Genomic DNA, 18,764 nt, shown 5'->3' with positions numbered 1-18,764 from the left:
AGCAACAACAACAAAAAGACAAAAGACACACACACACACACACACAGAAAAAAAAAAAAAAAAAAAAGAACATATCTTTATATTTATATCATTAAGAATCTTGGGGAGAATCACAAAATTTAAGAGACGTTTTGAACATCTTAAACAAAAATTTTATGCATGTCATGACAAAAATCATTGTTTTCATTATTTAGACATTGGCTTAAACTCAACAGTGGGAGTAGAGTGCAGCAAAAATGGGGTATTTGTGGTACATGTTTATTAAAATGGTAACCTGTGTACTATTGAGATTTGAGGATGATTTGTGTATAAATTTTCCATAAACATATTAGCAAGGAAAGAAAGTAATAATTTACAAAGTATGAGATTCTTCCAGATGTTGTTGATAACCTCCCATTATTCTCTGTTTGCATCCCAGCCACAGTCCCACTCCTTCCATTTTTGGCCTTTCTCTGCTCCGAGCCCAGGCAGACTGGCTTCCGTGAAGGTCATTGCCTGGACTCCCCTTCTGGCTGAAGTGTGGTTGGTTTAGACTGAATTTCTTGAAAACATACTTTGAGATGGAGTGTTCTTTAGAGATTAACTGTGAATTTTCTCCAGAAGTACTGGCTTGGGGAAAAGCCAGCTTGCACTGTGATGGCATTTGCAATTTCACTCCTTCTCAGGCAAGCTTTAAATATGTGAAGGCCCTTCACAACTATTCCAATTTGAGGCAAGGGCCAGACCTTTGTAGCCCCAATTCAACCAGTCCTTGATTCTGCCTTGTTCCTTGGGAGAGAAGATTCCTTTGGTGAGGTGGTTTCCTGAAGCCAAAGATAATGTCCCAGAGAAGGCTGCAGCTCTGAGCCATCAGCAGTTAAAGCTTCTGAGGAGCAGAGGAAAGGTTTAAAGTTTTAAAGTGGTGACTGATGTGAAGAACCACAGAACCCACTAAGGAGAGGGGTCACAGGATCAGTGGGTGAATAAGAACTTGGTCTGGGAGAGACGATAAGATGGCGGAGGAGTAGGGGGACACGCTTGCCCTCTCCCACAAACACAACAAAAAAAGCACATCTACAGAATAAATGACTCGCACAGAACAGCAACCAATTGCTGGCAAAGGAACCTAAACTCCAATAATGGCAAGAAGTTCGTGACATTACTGGGCAGGACGGGAGAAAAGAGGAGAGTGAGAGAAGGAGAATCCCAGCGGGATGGGTGCTCCCGAAAGGGAACTGTGGAGGAAAAAGCGATCCCGCACCCTGGAAAGTCACCTACACGGGGGAAAGATCAAACGAACTGGAGGAATCTCCAGATGAAGAGAAGAGTGTAGCAGTAAGTTGGAGTACAGAAAAGCCGATCAAGAACCCAACGGACCATCTGAACTACGGGCATAGTCACCAAAAATTGAGACGCCTGGGTGGGGGCTGGGCACCGAGACCTCCGCTCCAGAGGCTAGTCCCTGGGAAAGGGCCGGGGGACGCCTGGGTGGGGGCTGGGCACTGAGACCTCGCCTCCAGAGGTTAGTCCCCGGGCTGGGGGGGTAGGGCGAAGCGGAAACTGCTTGGGAGGTCTAGAAACCATTTGACGGGGCAGAGACTGCCTGGGAGACTAGAAAACAAAGCTGTTGCAGAGGAAGGGAGCAATACTCTAGGGGCGGGGAAGTGGAAAGCCACATCAGAGGGAACCTGGGAGAAGAGCCTGGTCTGTGCCCATGCTGGGGAGGGGAGAGAAGAAGGGGTGGGTCCCCATAGAATACCCCCCATGCCACAGCAAGCTTACAGGCCCGCTAGCTAGCTGAAAGCTGTGCTTCCCAGTGCATTCCCTCCCCCCACCACCGCCACCCCCTACGCTCTCACGGACCTGGGGCTGCCTGCCATCCAGGAGGGCTGGCCTCAACAATTGCCTGAAGCCTACCACCACAGGGGCTGTCCCTGCACAGGCTTGCTTGCCCTTTGGAGGGGCTACACTTCCGCAGAGTAGTACCAAACACCACCAGCCCCCAAGAAAAGGCCTGCAGCCCAGAAAAGCTAGAACAAGCCTAGCCAGGCAGTGAATAGATCTGCCTAATCCTCGGACGGTTTTTCTGAGTTGGGCTGCCCCGGGGAGGAGCCTCTTGGGTTTGCAAGGGCCCTGCTACCCGCCCAAGCCTCCAGGGGGTGCCGAGACCTAGTGGATCAGCTGCATAGGACTGCCAGCTCCAGGCAGGACCCCCTGCAGCCCAGAAAAGCTGCAACAAGCTTGGCCAGACTGTAAAAAGATCCGCCTACATTCTCAGGCTGTCCTTCTGAGTTGGGCTGCCCTAGGGAAGAGCCTCTTAGGTTCTCAGAGACCCAGATAGCTGCTCCAGCCCTCAGCAGGTGCTGCACTCCTGAGGAACAGCTGCCCAACACTGCCAAACCCCTGCAAGAACCCCACAGCCTAAAACACCAGAGCAAGCTCTGCATGACCAAGTGAAATCTGCTACCATCGTGGGGTGGACCTCCCAGTCCTGTCTGCCCTCAGGAAGTCCTCCTTTGCTTCAAAGAAACACTGTTAGCCCCATCAACACTCCAGAAAAGCCACACTGCCTCAAAAAAGATTGACCAACAATGCCAGCCCTCTGGAAATATTCCACGGCAGTGACAAGGCAAACACTGCCCGATAACGGAGAGTACAACATCCCCAGGAGAAAGAAAACAACAAGCAAGATGAAGAAGCTGAGAAAACACCCCCAGTCAAACCAACAGGAGAACTCACCTAAAACAGTCAACAACGAAACAGATCTCTGCAGTCAGACAGACCTGGAGTTCAAAAGAGAAATACTGAAAATACTGAAGGAATTAAGAGAAGATATGAACAGTAATGTAGATACCCTCAGAAAGGAGCTAGCAAATATAAGGAGGAGCCAAGAAAAACTAGAACATTCATTTGCAGAGATGCAAACTGAACGAGGGGCAGTAAAAACCAGAATGAATAATGCAGAAGAACGAATCAGTGATATGGAAGATAGAATAATGGAAATCACTCAATCTGGTCAACAGACAGAAAACAGAATCAAAAAACTGGAAAGCAATATAAGAGACCTATGGGATAATATAAAACGGGCCAATCTACGCATAATAGGAATTCCAGAAGGAGTAGAAAAAGATAAGGGGATGGAAAATATATTTGAAGAAATTATTGCTGGAAACTTCCCAAATCTAAAGGATACTGGGTTCAAGATACAAGAAGCACAGAGGGCCCCAAACAAACTGAACCCAAACAGACCCACACCAAGACACATCATAATAAAAATGGCAAAAGTTAGTGATAAAGAGAGGATCCTCAAGGCAGCAAGAGAAAAACAGAATGTTACCTACAAGGGAACCCCCATAAGAATATCAGCTGATTTCTCCACAGAAACACTACAGGCCAGGAGGGAATGGCAAGAGATATTTAAAGTGCTCAAAGGAAAAAATATGCAACCTAGAATACTCTATCCAGCAAGAATATCATTTAAAATAGAAGGGGAAATAAAAATTTTTCCCAACAAACAAAACCTTAAAGAATACAGCAACACAAAACCCAGGTTAAAGGAAATATTGAAAGGGCTTCTCTAAACCAAAAAGAAAGGAAGGAAAGGGAAGAAAAAAGAAAAGAAAAAAAAAAAAAGAAGAAGAAGAAGAGGAAGAACTAGGACTGAGGAAACTGCAATCAGAGAGCAGTCACTCAAATAAGCCAGCATACAGACTTCATCATGAACATGCTTCAAATAAAATAAAATTAAAAAGAAAAAAATAAAAAAGAGTCATCAAAACCATAAAATGTGGGCAAGGGATGTTAGGAAGTAAATAACCCTTTTTGTTTGTTAGTTTGTATGTCTCTATTCTTAATTTTAATATAGTAATGAAGTGTTTGAACTTACAGGACCATCAGGCTAAAACACACAATTATGGGAAGGGATTAGCATACTTAAAAAACAGGGCAACCAGAAGCCAAAAGCAAATACTGCATTCGAAAAAAATGAAAAAAAAAATACACTCAAGCAGATAATAACAGGAGACCATCTAACCAAAAAAAAAAAAAAAAAAAGAAAAGAAAGGAAGAATGGAGAACCATAGAATCAACTGGAACACGAGGTTCAAATGGCAATAAATATTTATCTATCAATTATCACCTTAAATGTCAATAGACTGAATGCCCCAATCAAAAGACACATAGTGGCTGAGTGGATAAAAAGGCAAAAACCTTCAATATGCTGCCTACAAGAAACTCACCTTAGGACAAAAGATACGTATAGATTGAAAGTGAAAGGGTGGGGAAAAATATTTCATGCCAATAGACATGACAGAAAAGCAGGAGTCGCAATGCTCATATCAGACAAAATAGACTTTAAAACAAAAGACATAAAGAAAGACAAAGAAGGACACTATTTAATGATTAAGGGATCCATCCAAAGAGAGGATGTTACTATCGTCAACATATATGCCCCAAATACAGGAGCACCCAGATACATACAACAAATATTAGCAGACATAAAGGGAGATATTGATGAGAATACAATCATAGTAGGAGACCTTAATACCCCCCTCACATCAATGGACAGATCCTCTAGACAGAAAACCAATAAAGCAACAGAGATCCTAAAGGAAACAATAGAAAAGTTAGACTTCATTGATCTCTTCAGGACACTACATCCAAAAAAATCAGAATACACATTCTTCTCAAATGCTCATGGAACATTAAGAATCAACCACATATTGGGACACAAAGCTAACCTCAATAAATTTAGGAACATATAAATTATCTCAAGTATCTTCTCTGACCACAACGCCATGAAATTAGAAATCAACCATGGGAAAAGCAAAGAGAAAAAAACCTACTACATGGAGACAAAACAACATGCTACTAAAAAACCAATGGGTCAATGAGGAAATCAAGAAGGAAATTAAAAATACCTTGAAACAAATGATAATGAAGACACAACCTCTCAAAATCTATGGGATGCTGCGAAAGCAGTGCTCAGAGGGAAATTTATAGCAATCCAGGCCTTTCTCAAAAAAGAAGAAAGATCCCAAATTGACAACTTAACCCTCCACCTAAACGAATTAGAAAAAGAAGAACAAAAAAGTCCTAAAGTCAGCAGAAGGAAGGAAATTATGAAGATCAAAGAAGAAATCAATAAAATAGAGACTCAAAAAACAATAGAGAAAATTAATAAAACCAAGAGCTGGTTCTTTGAAAAGGTGAACAAAATTGACAAACCCCTGGCCAGACTCACTAAAAAGAGGAGAGAAAGAACCCAAATCACCAAAATTATACATGAAAAAGGAGAAATCACAACGGATACAGCAGAAATACAAAAAACCATAAGAGAATACTATGAACAACTGTATGGCAACAAGTTTGACAATCTGGAAGAAATGGACAATTTTCTAGAATCTTACAGCCTGCCAAAACTGAATCAAGCAGAAACAGACCAACTGAACAGACCCATCACTAGAAATGAAATTGAAGAGGTCATAAAATCACTCCCTACAAATAAAAGTCCAGGACCAGATGGCTTCACAGGTGAATTTGATCAAACATATAAAGAGGATCTGCTGCCCATCCTCCTTAAACTCTTTCAAAAGGTTGAAGAAGAAGGAATACTCCCAAAGACATTCTATGATGCCACCATCACCCTAATTCCAAAACCAGGCAGAGATACCACCAAAAAAGAAAACTATCGGCCAATATCATTGATGAATATAGATGCAAAAATTCTCAACAAAATCTTAGCCAACCGAATCCAACAACATACCAAAAAATATACACCATGACCAGGTTGGGTTCATCCCAGGTTCCCAAGGATGGTTCAACATATGCAAATCAATCAGCATCATACATCACATTAACAAAAAAAAAAGTCAAAAATCATATGATCATCTCAATAGACGCAGAAAAAGCATTTGACAAAGTTCAACATCCATTCATGATCAAGACCCTTGCCAAAGTGGGTATAGAGGGAACATTCCTGAATATAATCAAAGCCATTTATGAGAAACCCACAGCAAATATAATCCTCAATGGGGAAAAACTGAAAGCCTTCTCACTCAAATCTGGAACAAGACAGGGATGCCCACTCTCACCTCTGCTCTTCAACATAGTTTTGGAAGTCCTAGCCACAGCAATTAGACAAACAAAAGAAATAAAAGGCATCCATATAGGAAGAGAAGAGATCAAACTGTCACTGTATGCAGATGACATGATTCTATACCTAGAAAACCCTAAGGACTCAACCCCAAAACTCCTTGAACTGATTAATAAATTCAGCAAAGTGGCAGGATATAAGATTAACATTCAGAAGTCAGTTGCATTTCTGTATACCAGCAATGAAACATTAGAAAAGGAATACAAAAAGACGATACCTTTTAAAATTGCACTTCACAAAATCAAATACCTCGAAATATACCTGACCAAGGAGGTAAAGGACCTATATGCCGAGAACTATAAAACCTTAATCAAAGAAATCAAAGAAGAGGTAAAGAAATGGAAAGATATTCCATGTTCCTGGATTGGAAAAATCAATATTGTGAAAATGGCCATCCTACCCAAAGCAATCTACAGATTCAATGCAATCCCTATCAAATTCCCCATGACATTGTTCACAGAACTAGAACAAACAATCCAAACATTTATATGGAACCACAAAAGACCCAGAATCGCCAAAGCAATCCTGAGAAACAAAAACCAAGCAGGAGGCATAACTCTCCCAGACTTCAAGAAATACTACAAAGCCACAGTCATCAAAACAGTGTGGTACTGGTATCAAAACAGACAGACAGACCAATGGAACAGAAGAGAGAATCCAGAAATAAACCCTGACACCTATGGTCAATTAATCTTTGACAAGGGAGGCAAGAACATCAAATGGGAAAAGGAAAGTCTATTCAGCAAGCATTGCTGGGAAACCTGGACAGCAGCATGCAAAGCAATGAAACTAGAACACAACCTCTCACCATGCACAAAAATGAACTCCAAATGGCTGAAAGACTTAAATATATGACAGGACACCATCAAACTCCTAGAAGAAAACGTAGGCAAAACACTCTCTGACATCAACATCATGAATATTTTCTCAGGCCAGTCTCCCAAAGCAATAGAAATTAGAGCAAAAATAAACCCATGGGACCTCATCAAACTGAAAAGCTTTTGCACAGCAAAGGAAACCCAAAAGAAAACAAAAAGACAGCTTACAGAATGGGAGAAAATAGTTTCAAGTGATGCAACCGACAAGGGCTTAATCTCTAGAATATATAAACAACTTATACAACCCAACAGCAAAAAAGGCAATCAATCAATGGAAAAATGGGCAAAAGACCTGAATAAACATTTCTCCAAAGAAGATACACAGATGGCCAACAAACACATGAAAAAAATGCTCAATATCGTTGATTATAAGAGAAATGCAAATCAAAACTACCATGAGATACCACCTCACACCAGTCAGAATGGCCATCATTAATAAATCCACAAATAATAAGTGCTGGAGGGGCTGTGGAGAAAAGGGAACCCTCCTGCACTGCTGGTGGGAATGTAAACTGGTACAGCCACTCTGGAGAACAGTTTGGAGATACCTTAGAAATCTATACATAGAACTTCCATATGACCCTGCAATCCCACTCTTGGGCATCTATCCGGACAAAGCTCTACTTAAAAGAGACACATGCACCCGCATGTTCATTGCAGCCCTATTCACAATAGCCAGGACATGGAAACAATCCAAATGTCCATCGACAGATGATTGGATTTGGAAGATGTGGAATATATACGCAATGGAATACTACTCAGCCATAAAAAAGGATGACATAATGCCATTTGTAGCAACATGGATGGAACTAGAGACTCTCATACTGAGTGAAATGAGCCAGAAAGACAAAGACAAATACCATATGATATCACTTATAACTTGAATCTAATATCCAACACAAATGAACATCTCCACAGAAAAGAAAATCATGGACTTGGAGAAGAGACTTGTGGCTGCCTGATGGGAGGGGGAGGGAGTGGGAGGGATCGGGAGCTTGGGCTTATCAGACACAACTTAGAATAGATGTACAAGGAGATCCTGCTGAGTAGCATTGAGAACTTTGTCTAGATACTCATGTTGCAACAGAAGAAAGGGTGGGGGGAAAAATGTAATGGTAATGTATACATGTAAGGATAACCTGACCCCCTTGCTGTACAGTGGGAAAATAAAAAAAAATTATATAAAAAAAAAGAGCTTGGTCTGGGTCTTTGGGCTCTCTTATGCCTCTGAGCCATCCTCCAGCACAGCTACAGCTCAGACAGTCAGCTCTTCTTTCATGACCCCAGCTCTCACTGGGCTACCTGACCCCTTACTACTCTCTAGGTTCATCAACATTTTGCTTTTTGTCTGTTTCATTATATTATCTTTACACTTCTGTAAATGCTATCTTATTTGAAGTCTCTCAAGACATCTGGGTTTGATTCTTGCTCCTGCTGAAATATTCATTCATACAATGGCCACACCTTAAAAGGGGCATTATTTTGGTTTTGTTGAATGTAAGGTGATTTACATGTTTTCTTCAAAGAAGACATTTTCAACAAGGAAATGATATTTATTACAACATATAACTTTGACATTCAGCCGACTGATGAAACATTTCAAAGGGTACACTGGATGTGGTAAGCTGGGCTAGATAAATCGATGATTCTTTCTGCATAGGCTGTCCAAGCATTCTTTTTTTTAAATTATTTTTATTAGAATATAGTGGATTTACAGTGTTATCAATTTCTGCTATATAACATAGTGACCCATTTAACCATCTATATACCTTCTTTTTCTCATATTATCTTTCATCATGGTCTGTCCCAAGAGAGTGACCAAATGTTCTTGACTTGATTTTGTCAAGAGATCTTTCTTCTGACACAGTAATCCCTGAAGATTCTCACAGAACTAAGAATACAGCCCAGGTCTATGTTGGGTGCTGACCTAAAAGACGCATGTGATCTGTTCCTCATGCTGTCTTTGGAGTCGTTTCTATCATCCTTCCTTTCTTTCCTTTAGTTCAGTTGTGCTGGCCTCCTAACTGATCTTTCACTGACCAAACACTCTAACTTCAGAAGCACCTTAAGTAGTGTGGCTTCTGCTTGGACTGTTCTTTCCCAAGTAGCTTGCTGACCTGTTCTTTGTTTGTAAATTTCTTAAATGCTAATCCCCATTGACCTGCTTATTTTTTTTCATCATAGGACTGTTAATTATGACATACTGTATATCTACTTATGAGTTATTTATAGTTCCATACTTCCCTTGGATAATCCCAATGAAAATAGGTTCTTTGACCACTTTTAGGGCCCATCCACCAGTGCCTATGGTGCTACCTGGCCTAAGGCAGCAACTCCATAAATACTTAGCTGAGTGAGCAAATGAATGAGTGGTGAGTAATAATAGTAAGAGAAACCCAACAAAAAATAAAATATTTCTCCATAAGAAATTCTTGAGAAGAATGTGTTCTGCAGTCTAAGCCCCCTCTTTTTATACCACCCCTCTGGTTTTGTTACAAAGCTCAATGAAAGGAAATTATTTCAAAATGATAGGTCTCAGGAGATTTGTTTTATGGCACTAGTTGCAAGAGAAGATGAAGAAAAAAGAACCAATGCAAAGAGGAATAAATTTGAAAGAGGAAGACATCTCAGAGGAGAGGCGAAGAGATTACTTGTCTCAGTTTAAATCTATTTATAATTCCTTCACTTATCCCATTAGCCTGCCCACCACAGTGTACTAATTGTATCCTTGAATCATGTTCAAGGTTTTCTTCCTCTTCAAAATCAGGGGCAGGTGTGAAGTGTGCCTGTGTTCCTCCAATAGCAGCAGTTTTAAATCTCATGGAAGTAAATTCAAATGTTTTAAGTCCCACTCTAGGAATCAGAGGCCAAGAGTCAAAATATACCTGATTAATGCATACTTGTTTTAAAAAATGGGTGATATTGGGGCCCAAGCAAGGCTGTCTCAAAATGTGCTTCAATAGCATATTGATTATTTTAAATTTAAGGTACTTATGAAGTAGCCAGTGTAAGAGGGAAACCCTGACCCTCCTGTCTCCCTGAAAGGAGAAAATAAATCTCTCATGTGAAAGTTACCCTCCCTGCATTTGCAGGTAAATGGACATCCTTATCACCAGAGATAGGAAATTCAGGGCCAGGGAGCCCATAAACACCAACCTGTAACTTCTTTAATTTACCACTTCAAGCCCAAACTCTGTTCCTTCACTACCAAAACACCCAGTGCCTAAGTTTCTTTGTCCTGTCAATTCTTACAAATTTATTGGTTTTTGTCTAAAATTAAAAAAAAAAGCTGCTTGCTTTAGCCACTTTTTAGGTCCCATTTCTATACCTCTGTGTACATGATGAAAATGTGTTTCTTTTGCTTCCGTTAATCTGTCCAATGTCTATTTTATTAGTAGTTCAGCCACACGAAATCAAGAGGGTAGAGGGGGAAATTTGCCCCTCTCCAACAGTGGCTCAGATAATATAAATATTCATCTTCAATACAGTTTATGAAGTAATATGACCATTCCTCTGAATAACCCAAATGATTGGCTGTTATGATGCCAGAAAGAAAATGCAAAATTTTGTGGACACTTTATGGATACTCTCATATATTAATATCGTTGTAGAAAAATAAGGTAAATACTTGAAAACTACTATTGTATTTTAAAAGTATAAAAAAGATCTCAAACAGAAATTGCTAATCTAGCTTCAATATATTATTATTTTTTACAGCTGAACCTGTGGCATATGGAAGTTCTCAGGTCAGGAATTGAATCCAAGCTGTAGCTGCAACCTACACCACAGCACAGCTGTGGCAACACCAGATCCTTTAACCCACTGGGCCCAGCTGGGATGGAACCTGCTTCCTCTCAGTGAGCCAAGCCACTGCATTTGGATTCTTAACCCACTGCATCACAGCAGGATCTCCTCAATATATTATTTTTAAAGCTAGTGTAAAAAGTATAGTATTATAGCTATACAAATGTTTTAAACTGAAAAATGAACTCCATGCTTTTTATTGGCTGAGAAATTTAATATTCTTTCCCATAGAGTAAATTGATTTATAATTAGCTAAAACCAATAAATACAAACTCTCCTATCTAGTATTTTTGTGGCACATAAAAAATTAAATTCTTTTGTCTTAGTAGTTACTCAGAATAGCTTACACATAGCTTCTTCTAGACAAGAATTTTAACTTCCAAAGTCAATTGCTTTTTCTGCCAGTTACTGCAATTGGTAGCAATCTCATTTAATTTTAATGAGTTTTAGCCAGCTACTGCATATGCCATATATTTAAATCAATATAATATTTTAAAAATCAGAAAAGTGAATTTTATTCTATAAAGCCATGCTATTTCAGGAACAAAAACAAAACCTCACACTTTGCTTGTTTGTTATTATTATTCAAGATCAATAATCAAATTTCTCCTTTTCTATTTTCTTTAGACAAAACTCTATGCCCTGGCAATGAGTTAATAGTCACAAAAATTCAAGTGACTCTTCCTTCTTATATGTGTATCACAATGATTGACTTTTTAAGTGACAGAATTTTCATTTTAACTTGGACTGGCTTATAAGGAAATGCAATTTTTGATGTCTGCCAACTACTGCTGGAGTCAATATTATCTGAAAAGCATGGCCTCTTATTTCAGACAGCTCATAACCTTGATGTGAACATTAAAAGCTTTAGTTTTTGTTTGCTTGCATAGATTATCATTCAGAGTTCTCTTGCTTAGTATATTCCTGCATATTAAATATTAAACATAAACTCAATGGCATTATACCTACTTGACATCGTCAAAGCCGCAGATCCAAGTATTGCCACAGTAATCAGATCAGAAAGTATGTTGAGGGAACAAAGGAGGATTGGAATTTGCTCCCACACTTTGTCATTCCACGGGGGCTTCAAAATGAACCCTGCACTAGATGTTGAAGTCCTTTCTTTGTGGCATCACTGTTATTTTAGTTCAGGCCTGCATTGTCTCTTGTCTAAAAATTATTTCTCCATTTCCCTTCCTTTGCCTAACATGGTTACTCTGCCTCTAGTTTTTCTCCTTTAATGCCTCCTATGTACATTGACTCTAAACTCTTCTTTTATTAAAGATTTCTATATATATATATACATATGTGCATATATTTTTTTCCAGACTCTAAACTCTTCTCCTCCTCATATAAGATCTTCTCAATATGACTGCAAATCCCCTGTTGAGTCTTGTTATCTGGGCCATTTACCCAGCATTCCAAACCCTGGAATCCGTTTCTGCTTTTCCCAAAAGGCTAAGCCTATTCGTGCCTCAATATCATGGCAGATATCCTTCCTCTACATGAGTAAATGCCTTCAAAATTAGAAAGACGTGAAAGTGATTGATGTATTATTATTAAAATTGTAATATCTACTAATTTGCATATCATAAGTATGCTTTAAAAAAAATGTTTTACTCACTTAGAAATATTCTTCACCAAAATACCTGAGTAGTTATTTTAACTCAGGGAAAAATAACACAAAACCTCACTTCAGATACAGAAACTGTACACAAAGCAATTCGAAAATCTAATGTACTCTACAGTTAATTAAAACAATCACCCACCATGTAGCTCTATGATCAGAAAGAAAAGGAAAAATAAAACCTTGGAGTTCCTGCTGTGCTGAAGCCAGTTCTTGATCCAGCTTGTCTCTGTGAAGATGCTGATTCAGTCCCTAGCCCAGGGAGCAGTGGATTAAGGACCTGGTGGTGATGCAGGTTGCAGTTGTAGCTTGGATTTGATCCTAGGCCTGGGAGATTCTATATGCTGGGTGTGGCTGAAAAAGAAAAAGAAAAAAAAGAAAAATAATTGCTCCTGTTGGCATAATTAGTCTGGTTTTGAGGCTCCTTCAATTTATTTTCTCTAATGAGTGTTTTGGACTCAACTGGATCTTACTAAGAACCATCTCTCTCTCCTGTCAACTTTGTTGTCTTTCAGAGCCCCTGTCTTCTATCACAATTGGAGTCTCTATGCATCATACTAACCTGCACCCGACTCTATTTCATACCCTATGGTGCACCTTGGGCCAGGCCAGTTATCTTCCTCTTTTAGGACAGATGTACTTTTAGGTAAAGAGAATTATGAGGATGTCTCTCACCCACAAGGGTCAGATACTCAAGGGAAGAACAGCTATCGATTGTCTTTCTTGAGTGAAATGTATTTGCATACATGCATATCCATGCAAGTCCATCACTCCAACCCCAGGAGTGGTTTGCATTGTGTCCTCTACTACTGGGTCTCAGAATTCAACGTTTCCTCACGTGTTTCCTCCATTGTAGTGGAAGAAGTTCACATTAAGAAAACATCAACACCACCTAGTGCTTTTGCATCATCTTTTTTGCCTCATGTATGTACAACATTTGAGATTCCTTTTTCCCATTCTTTGTCACTCCTGTGAATGCTCTACAACTTCAGTGCCCTTCTCAGACATCACATGTGTGATGACTTGGGGTTCCTCAGTCACTCCTTCCTGGGTCATAGCTCTAGGGTTTCTCTCATCCCACAGTACAGATCCTTTGTGAGTCAGTCCCACATACCTGTAAATGATCAAGAGCACTGTACTAGTCATGGAGACAGTCATGAATTACAAGTTGAAGAAAGATGCTCAAGTGCTGGGTACAAGGTGTCCAAATTCAGTATCATTGGTGGCAATCCAGGTGTCAGTGGGGCCGTGCACCCTCTGGAGGCTCCAGGAGAGAATGAGCTCCTTCTTCCATCTTCCAGTCACACAGGCTTTCCTTGACTTTCATCCATCATCACACTCCCACACCTGTCTCCATGCACAGTTCTTGTGTGTCTTCTCTCTCTATGGTAATGCACCCTCAGCTTCTCTATTATAAGTTCAGGTATGACAGCCTTTAGCACCATTCCCCCAACATCATCTGGGATAATGTCTCCTTCTCAAAATCTTTACAAATGATCACATCTCTATGTCACGTAAGATAATATGCATACGTTGTGGGAATTAGGTCCTGATATCCTGGGGGACATTCTTTAGCCTCCAATAACAACAAAAAAAGATACTCTTTCACAGTGCTAGGCACAGACCTATACCCTATGTCTTTTAAATTATTCTCTACTCTTTGCTCTCTCCATATAATATAAGAGAAAAGCTGTTTAAAAAGGTTAAGAGTTTTTCCTACTATCTCAAAGTCAGGTCTAGGCTCAAGTTCACATTTTTCTAGGTCAAAAGCCACTATTTTTCAGTGAAGTCAGAGTGCCTTAAAAGGAAATATTAAAGATAAAATACTCTACCAGATGACTTGCATAATAGCATAAATTACAATATGAAGTTTCCCTTGACCATTAAAATAGCAGACCTGATTTAGATGAAAAACATAACAGTTTCCTTCTTTCATTAAGGGTAAATGCGTACTTTAAGCTGTGACTCTTCTAGCCATAAACAGTATAAGCTCTCCAGTTTGTTTCGCTGAGGCTCTATACAAATGAGTATTTTTAAGAAGAGGTTTTTTTAATTCCTTTATTTATTATAGCATAAATGTTGCAAAACATTGTGAACTACAAAAGCTTACTGCCAGCAAATAGTGAATAATTACCTAGTACTGGGGTTCTAAATAAGACTCATACCAACAAACAGATGTTAGTAGGATTTTGGCTGCAGGTTTTTGCCTGCAGGAAGTCATTAAAAAATAAGTGAAAAAATCAAGTTTGTTCCCTTCGTAGCAGAATTTCTACCCTTTGGAGCCATTCAGGGAAGCTTATTTTCGGACCCAAGCAATGGCTCCCATGTTAAATGGTAATCACTCTAGTATTTATGGACTCCATGTAAAATAATCCCAGACAGGACACATGATCTTCTCTGCATTTACTTTCAGGCTATTTAAGAAAAGGAGTTCTGGGAGTTCCCGTCGTGGCGCAGTGGTTAACGAATCCGACTAGGAACCATGAGGTCGCGGGTTCGGTCCCTGCCCTTGCTCAGTGGGTTAACGATCCGGCGTTGCCGTGAGCTGTGGTGAAGGTTGCAGACGCGGCTCGGATCCCGCGTTGCTGTGCCTCTGGCGTAGGCCGGTGGCTACAGCTCCGATTCAACCCCTAGCCTGGGAACCTCCATATGCCGCGGGAGCGGCCCAAGAAGTAGCAACAACAACAACAACAAAAAGACAAAAAGACAAAAAAAAAAAAAAAAAAAAAAAAAAAAAGAAAAGGAGTTCTGGACAAACTAAACATTAAAAAAAAAATCCTACCCTTCAGTAAATTTCATAGTTCCCTCTTACAAAATCATATTGTGGTCTATTTGTGTATTCTTAGTGACTTTTCCCTATCTGGAAAGTAGCATTGTATTCCAGTTGTGCAAGCACTGAAATTTGTATTCCAAAATGGTTGAGGCATAGGAAGAAAGTCGTGATTGAAACCAAGGTGCAGATCATGATGCTTAATACTCAGGGCTTTTCTTTCTCACGTTCTTACATCTTAGCATCCTAATGATCCTACAAGTTACTTTTCCAACTCACGAGTTTGCAATGACCTAAATGACTTAAAAAGAAGGTGTATTTTCTTTTTTGTCAGCTGAAGGTAAATTTCGTATATTTTTCATAAGAGAATATTTTTTCATTAACACATATTTTTAGGTAATATCAACAAATCACTAAAAGAGTGTAGGGCAACAAATAGTAAGTGATCTTTGTGTATCAGCAAGTAGCATAATACAATAAAGAAAAAATATTTTGCTTCAGAAAAGATCTAGAACTATGTAAGAATTCCATGTACAAAAACAAGCAGAGGGTCAAGGATTTCTAAAGCTATGATGCCACACACTTGCCATTAATAAAAATTAAAACAATGTAGTTATGTTGTCACAATTTTTGTTCATAGGCAATGAGTGAATTATTCCTCTAAAGCTTTAAAATGTCAGGTTTATTTTAATATACTCTTGAATTTCCCAAAAGTTGAAAATAAAAAATGCAAGAACAAAATAATGTTTCATTTTTATATTATTTTGATGTATGACACTTAATACTCACCCTGAATTGGAATTGGTGATATGTATTAGAAATCAGATGAGTAAATAATGTGTGTCATGGGAGAGCTATTATAGACAGTACTTTCCGGTTTCAACAGAAGAATGACATTTAAAGGAATTACTTTGTTCATGTAAGAATGGACTGTTTATTCTCCTAACTGTTATATCCTGCCTTTTAAGTTTAGGTAAAAATCTATTTAAATTTCAGTGTTTTCCTACTTTTAGTTTTGTGGAAAAAGAGGTGGGAAATCCTAGCCACCCATGCAATGCAGTAAAATCCCTGCAGCATGAATCCCAAACTCAAATTACTGTTTCAAGGACTCCAATATTTATGTCACTGAAAACTTCCTGAGGCCAATTTGTATTTTGCTGTTTTCTACAGGATTGATGCTAATGGATTTTTTTTTTCCTTTCTGGGAAGTCATGTTTGGGAACAAAATTGTGTTAAATACAACACCTTATGTTCATTTTCTTTTTCTTTTTATGATATGAGTAAAAGGTATCCGTATGGTTGTGACTTGTTTGTGTGTTTAGTAAGAATTCCCATAGGTAAAGTCTATGAGATTTTTTTTGTCTTGTCAGCTCCTGTTTAGAGGAGGCTTTGAGGCCTATGAGTGGGCCTCACCATGATTTTGGCTGTGCAGTATTTGGATGAATCAATGAGCTGGGAGAGAAACCTCACCCCAGGTGAGAAGTGCAGCAACATGCGGTGGGACCACCAGAGCATTTGTAAATATTATCTTTGTGGGTTTTGTCCAGTGGAATTATTCACAAACATTCATTCTGATCTTGGGCCATGTGAAAAAATTCATGATGAAAATCTACGAAAACGGTATGAGAAGAGTTCTCATTTTATGAAGGTTGGCTACAAGAGTTTTTTTGCAATATGTACAGAGCTTACTTGCAGAAGTAGAGCATAGAATTAGACGAGGCCATGCTCCTTTGGCATTATCTCAAAACCAGCAGTCTTCTGGGGCAGCTGGCCCAAAAGGCAAAAATGAAGAAAAAATTCAGGTTCTAGCAGATAAAATTGATGTACTCCTGCATCAGATTGAAGAATTAGGATCTGAAGGAAAAGTAGAAGAAGCCCAAGGAATGATGAAATTGGTAGAACAATTAAAAGAAGAGAGAGAATTGCTTAGGTCCACAACTTTGACAACTGAAAGTTTTGCTGCCCAAGAAAAATAGATGGAAGTTTGTGAAGTATGTTGAGCCTTTTTGATAGTGGGAGATGCCCAGTCCCAGGTAGATGACCACTTGATGGGAAAACAGTACATGGGCTATGCCAAAATTAAAGCTACTGTAGAAGAATTAAAAGAAAAGTTAGGGAAAGAACTGAAGAACCTGATCGTGATGAATGTTTGAAAAAGGAGAAGCAAGAATGATAAGAAAGAGAAAAAAAAAGGGGAGAGAGAAAGAAAGAGAGAGGAAAAGACAAAGAGAAGAAGAAGAAAGAGAAAAAGAAAGGGCTCGAGACAGAGAAAGAAGAAAGAGGAGTCGATCATGGAGTCAGTACTCAAGCCGAACTTCTGACCGAAGAAGCAGCAGGTCTCGGGACCATAAAAGATCAACAAAGTAGAGAAAGAAAGTGAAGCAAAAGTAGAGACCAGTGAAGAAGCAGATGCCATGACAGATCAGAAAGAAAGCATAGATCCCATAGTCACGATAGAAGAAAATCAAAAAGCCACAATCTGAAGTCATAAAAATTGGGACAGACAACAAGAAAGAAAATCCAAGTGGAAAGCAAAGAGGGGATCTGATGATAAAAAAAAGTAGTGTGAAGTCCAGTAGTCGAGAAAAACAGAGTGAAGACACAAACACTGAATCAAAGGAAAGTGATACTAAGAATGAGGTCAATGGGACCAGTGAAGACATTAAATCTTAAGGTGACACTCAGTCCAATTAAAACTGATCTGATAAGACCTCAGATCAGACAGAGGACTACCGTTGGAAGATTTTTGGAAGAAAACAGAAAACGGCATAAAGTGAAGATTGACATTTAAATGAGGTGTAAGAAAACTATAGTGGCATAGAAAAAGTATAAAGCTCAGTTAGTTTGTTTTTTTAATTAAAAATTAATTCAGGACTGATGTGACCTACCACATTTCAGAACATGTATTGGTAGCATATATATGCCACTGAAAACTTAGATCCTGTATCATATTTTTTTCTTTAAGACATTTTAAGAAATATTACCTAAACATGTGGCTTGCTCAGTGTTTAATTGCAAGTTTTCATTCTTGGACTTTGAAAACAAGATTAAACGTTAGTATTTGTGTGAAAAAAAAAAGTCTATGAACATTGTAAAAGTAGAAATGGTTTATGTAGTTTGGGATGAAGTTAGATGGATCACCCCATGTCATGCAGCTATGTGGCAGACCTAGTAAAATCAGGCAGTCCAGCTACAGAACCTACTCTTTGAAGCATAATATAATAATGCCTTCATAAAAGTAACTGCCTCTTACCTGGTTGTGTGGGGGGATTTCTCCTATTTGACAAATGACCTTGTGGTAGATCTCTTTGGGGGTGTTCATGACCTTGTATAACCTCATCCCTCCAGGGCAGGTAGAATCTGTGACGTGCTTCTAACCAGCAGAATGTGGCAAGGGTGATGTGATGTCATTTCCTTGAAGTCATTGACCATGGAAGAGTTGGTTTTGTTGGTCTTGCTGGTAGATTCACTCTATTTACACTCCTTGCTAAAGAAGGAAGCAGCCACACTGGGAAAACCTATAGGGCAAGGTCCTTTGGGAAGCCTCCAGCT

The 18,764-nt window shown here is 39.2% G+C and overlaps 1 pseudogene across 1 annotated transcript; it reads left to right on the top strand.

The window, feature by feature from the left end:
- Positions 1–16,585: 16,585 nt before the first annotated feature.
- Positions 16,586–18,269, top strand: LOC110259182 (luc7-like protein 3 pseudogene; annotated as a pseudogene). Its single transcript, XR_014839621.1, has one exon. The product of XR_014839621.1 is annotated as a luc7-like protein 3 pseudogene (transcript).
- The last annotated feature ends 495 nt before the right edge of the window (positions 18,270–18,764 follow it).

Source organism: Sus scrofa, chromosome 3, assembly GCF_054392235.1.
Source record: "Sus scrofa isolate SSC_HxYL_T2T_F1_AM1 chromosome 3, Sscrofa_HxYL_maternal_Yorkshire_Landrace_v2.0, whole genome shotgun sequence".
NCBI lineage: Eukaryota > Metazoa > Chordata > Mammalia > Artiodactyla > Suidae > Sus > Sus scrofa.
This window is presented reverse-complemented; position numbering and strand designations above follow the sequence as displayed.